The sequence below is a fragment of the Neophocaena asiaeorientalis genome, unplaced genomic scaffold (genome assembly GCF_003031525.2).
Source record: "Neophocaena asiaeorientalis asiaeorientalis breed wild unplaced genomic scaffold, Neophocaena_asiaeorientalis_V1.1 scaffold176, whole genome shotgun sequence".
Lineage (NCBI taxonomy): Eukaryota > Metazoa > Chordata > Mammalia > Artiodactyla > Phocoenidae > Neophocaena > Neophocaena asiaeorientalis.
In genome coordinates, this window is record NW_020175788.1 from 1,123,702 (window position 1) to 1,129,029 (window position 5,328).

The following is a 5,328-nucleotide window of genomic DNA, read 5'->3' on the forward strand; positions in this document are numbered from 1 at the left end:
AAACATTTCTTCCCATATGCTAATGACTTGTTTATGCCCTCCCTCCGTACTTGCCCACTGCCCATTGAAAGGCTCCTCCCCCTGCCCCCCAGAACTCCAGTCAACACTGATCTCACCCTTTCTCTGGGCATCATATCTGTACACTAGACATTGTCGTTTGATGATAATATTCTTTCCGTTACACCCCGAGACCTCTCTAGAATCCAAGCATCATTACTCCTCTGTTTAAAATGATAGCCAAGAACAGTCTGTGTAGAAGGGGTCTCACTCTGACTTTCTGCCCCCCTTCTACCTCTTATGGAATAAAGCCTCCACCCCAGGTCCCTTCTGTCGGCTTTCCTTGCCCGCACGAAGCCATCACAGATGGTTTTATCGCCCTTTCCCTTGAAGGTATTGTGTGTGTGCTGTTTATTTATAGCTAATCTCCTTTCAAAGTGTATCTACATTTAAAATGTGAGTTTCTGCATTTTAGAATAAGAACACCTTATAAATCAAGAAGCAAAACAGGGTAACAGCTTTTCAGAGAATATCCAATAAACTTTTGAAATCTCTGTCCCATTTTCAAAAGGTCAGAGTGTAATTTAAATGAAGCATGGAAGGGTTGCGATAAAGTGGCAGCTGTGTAGAATGAATACCTTTCTCGGTACCCACCAAAAAGTGATTCATATAACAGCAAAGGTCTCTTGAACTAATGAATAGCTGTTAAAGATCTGTGCAGAGAATAATATGTAGGTGCAGGGCAGAGACTTCTGGAGTTATAGCTACACTATAATTGAGTTCCCGGCTGGCAAAAAGACCTTTGAAGACCGATTATCTCTGTTTACCCACAGAACAATAAAAGTTTGTAGAAGCCTATTTCCAATCATTCACTCTTTCCACTAAACTAAAATTCCTCCAGTGCAGCCCAGGATGTGGGGCAGAGAGCTTTTCATTTCTGCACATGGACTCAGAGACACCAGCTCAGGTCTAACCGGGGGTTTATGTTTTAGGGCTGAAGATCTGATAGATGGTCAGAAATTCTAACCCTCCCCCCACCCCATCCATTCACTTTATAATAAAATACAAGCTTTTTTTTTTAAATCCGTTTGCTCACCTATAAAAAGCCCCTGCTCCTCATTGCTCCTTCGTTTTGATATTGACAAATAATCTTCTATGCTTTTTTACCCACTCATTCAATGATTTCCAATCTGTGGTCACATATATGTTCAAATGCATAAACGATGGAGCAAAAACGCAGTGTACTTTACATCGTTCACTTTTTAACTGATTGCCATGAACACAAAGCCCCAGGAAATGGGAATCATTTCCAAATCAAGAGTATTTTGTTTACAGTCGTTTTGAAAATAATTAGAGGGTGTGGTTCCAGTGCCCTAGAGTCTGCACTTCCTGAAAATTCCCTACTAAAGATTTTTCTCAGGGTAAAGATTTATTCGGTGAGCTGAACTATTCATGCCTTTATTTTTTTTTCATTTTTATTGGAGTATAGTTGCTTTACAATGTTGTGTTAGTTTCTACTGTACAGCAAAGTGAAATCAGCTATACGTATACATATAGCCCCTCTTTTTTGGATTTCCTTCTCGTTTAGGTCACCACAGAACACTGAGTAGAGCTCTCTGTTCTATACGGCAGTTATCTAATTTATACATAGTATCGGTAGTGTATATATGTCAATCCCAATCTCCCAGTTCATCTTAAAGTAACAAAGAATGAACATGTGGTATACTTCATTCAATGCCCACCTCCTTCCTTTATTTCATTAGCAAACAGATTACATGCAAGTATATCTAGGGTAGAAACCCCACTTCCTAAAACTTAGAGTTAAAAGTCGGTAACTTACTATTTATTAACCACCTACACGTTTGCAATATATAATAGATGATTCTTAGAGGGTAAAACACAAACACTCTATAAAAGTGCTGAAAACACTATTAAGAAGAGACTTCGGCGTTGCCCTCCAGCGTGGGTGATGAAAACCGAGCCGGAGTGGGAGGCGGCGTGGCTGCAGCGCCGCGGGGAGGGCGGCTCAGGTCGCCTTCCGCAGCCGCGTCTCCGTCAGTTCCCGTCGCCGTCACGGGGGCGCCGAGCAGCTCCAGTCCTGGGCCGGGGCGGAAGCTGCGGTCCCGCCTCAGCGCCCGGAGGACACGCGGGAGGGAGAATGAGCCAGAGGGCCACGCGGGTGCGTCTGTTTGCCGCCGGAGGATGTGGTGGCCCAGTGGGAGCTATTCCGACATGTCCCCTGGAAGTTGTAAAAACACGGCTGCAGTCATCTTCTGTGACACTTTACAACTCTGAAGTTCAGCTGAACACCATGGCTGGAGCCAGTGTCAATCGAGTAGTGTCTCCCGGACCTCTCCATTGTCTAAAGGTGATCTTGGAAAAAGAAGGGCCTCGTTCTCCGTTTACAGGATTTGGCCGCAACTTACTGGGGGTGGCCCCTTCCAGAGAAATATACTTTGCTGCTTATTCAAACTGCACGGAAAAGTTGAACGGTTGATTCGATCCTGATTCTACTCAGGTACACGATTTCAACTGCACTGGCAGGCATTCACTGTACATTTCTCCCGAGAAAAGAGTGACATTGTGTCATCTCATGCTTTCCATCCGCAGGTCACTTCCTGTAGAAATATGGACTAACTTAAACCTCGTTTTACCGCAATCACAGCGACCAACCCCATTTGGCTGGTAGAGACTCGGTGACAGCTTGATGCAAGGAGCCGTGGGGAAAAGCGAATGGGCGCTTTTGAGTGTGTCCGTAAAGTGTATCAGACAGATGGACTTAGAGGATTTTATAGGAGCATGTCTGCTTCATACGCTGGCATATCAGAGACTGTTATCCATTGTGTTATTTATGAAAGTATTAAGTCAAAACTACTGGAATATAAGATTGCTTCTGTGATGCAGAATGAAGAGTCTGTAAAAGAAGCATCAGATTTTGTGGGAATGATGCTAGCTGCTGCCACCTCAAAAATGTGTGCCACAACTACAGCATATCCACATGAAGTTGTAAGAACAAGACTGCGTGAAGAGGGAACAAAATTAGATCCTTTTTTCAGACGCTGTCTTTGCTTGTTCAAGAAGAAGGCTATGGGTCTCTTTACTGTGGTCTGACAGCTCATCTGGTGAGACAGATTCCAAACACAGCCATTATGATGGCCACCTATGAATTAGTGGTCTACCTGCTCAACGGATAGCACCACCAGGCTGCTGCTATAAAGGGGGAAGACCAAAAGATACAGTGGACCATGGAGTACCGAAGCCAGCTTGGTGGACAGAAGGAAAATAGTGTGGGAACATGGAACTATACCTAAGTGGAAGTTTGGTTGTAGGAATTAAAGTAATCATAACCACATTACTTAGTCTTTTAGTAATGTGAAAAAAACCCTTGGCTGCCTCCAAGGGAAAGCCTTTAGAAGTGCTCCTTCTTCAAAATTGCCATTTTCTCTACCATGTCCACAGGACACAGTTGGCATTTTGTTGATTTATGGCAATCAGAGTATAGTGTTTATTCCATGAGCACATTTGCAGTCTTGTAGACAAAGCCATCTGTAACTATATACTCTACTATAACTGTCCAAAGATAGTATTGGCAGTCATAAATTTCTAACTTCTGTGTAATTCCTATACAATGGAAAAATAACAATGATAGCAGTATTTTTACATTTCCTTGAGAGGATTTGGGACTATATTTTAAAGTTAATCACTTGGCACTAGTAGTCACCGTTTTTGACGACAAATGAAGTAGTGTCTAAACGTGTTTATTTTTAGCTTTAAAATGTTTGGGTTGCCACAGCTCACAGGTGCTTTATGTTTAGCATAATTGAACACTTAAATTGTTTGTTAACGCATCAACTCAAATGGTAATAGTCTGGGACACAATAAACCAGTAAAATGTTGATTCTTGGCCAGCTCAGTGACTTGAGCATGTCCTCTTATCTTTTCTAACCTAATGATACATGAATGAATGCAATGTCTTTTCAGTGACTTATTAACTATGAACTTGAATTATCCCCTGTCATACCTAGGTATCATTTTCTTAAAGTGGAAAACATTTACTGCTTCTGAATCTTTCTCTATTTGGTTTCACATTAAGAATTTGAACCTTAGAATTATTTCCAGAAGCTCTGCGTACATTGCATTTATTTAGTAGAGAAAATGGTAATTTTCAGCTTCGCCCTTACCAAGTGTTTTTTTTTTTTTTTAAGGCCACGTTATGAATATCTGGGGCAGCATAAACATTATGAAGAAGGGCCCTCTGCTATCTGATTGAGCAGGTAGTGGTCCTAATTAACTTATAGTTTTATAAATGAACAAACTGCTTTGGACAAGGAACTTATTCCATCCTAATTTCTTGAATGGTAAATCATAGAAAGATTCAAGTTAATTCAGATCAAGCGTGTTAACAGGATATAGCTTTTACATTTTGCTGTTGAGTTCAGTTGCACCCTTTAATACTTTAAATGTATTATATGTATGGCCCTTATTAAGATATTTGCTGTAATTCTATGAAAAGACTTTCACTTATGGATGTTGCTATACTGGTGTGTGAAAACTTATACAATTAATCTCCAGTGTGGTACTCAAAAAAAAAAAGAGAGAGAGATTTCATCTTGCAGGATTTTAGAGCTAGGAAGAGATCATCTAGATTAAACTTTCATTCTACAGGTGACAAAACTAAAGTCCAGAGAGGTGACGTGTCATTCCCAAGGTCAACCAGTAGTGATGGTACCAAGACAGGGTCCCAACTGGGCTGCACCTGTGTCCTAGTCCCTCACTGCTGTGCTTTCTGATTGGCTAGAAACATATACGTAAGTGATCGTAATTATTTCCCTGAGTCTTTCTATCACAAGTGAATTAACAACAAAAATGATACCAAGGCTTTAGAAAAACGATTTTTTCGAGCCCTCCCAGCCACACACAATAGAAAGCAGATATCATCCGCCACTATTTATGCTCAGGAATTCAGTTTTCTATTTCACAATCTCACAGAACAATTTCTGGCTCCTGGCAAGTCTGATGTAAATCCTGGAGCATGTAACTGACACTGTGTGCTAGAAGGATCAGAGAACTCGGTGGGATAAAGGACCCCAGCCCACCAAGGGCCACATGACTCACACATTCAATCTGATGAAAAGTCAGTTCTGTTAAATGCATTTCTCCTCCTCTTTCAAAGCCCCACTCACTGCTGCTCCTTCCTTAGCCAAGACTTTCCCAACCACATTATTATTTCCCTATTATCTGTTTCATGTCATACTAACATAATTAGGGGTGGGGATGCATCTTTCCTAATCACACCCAATTTCTCTTTATTTTATCTTCTGGGAAGAGAGA

At 41.3% G+C, this 5,328-nt stretch overlaps 1 pseudogene; it reads left to right on the top strand.

The window, feature by feature from the left end:
* Positions 1-2,155: 2,155 nt before the first annotated feature.
* Positions 2,156-3,191, top strand: LOC112391127 (solute carrier family 25 member 36-like; annotated as a pseudogene).
* Positions 3,192-5,328: the final 2,137 nt, after the last annotated feature.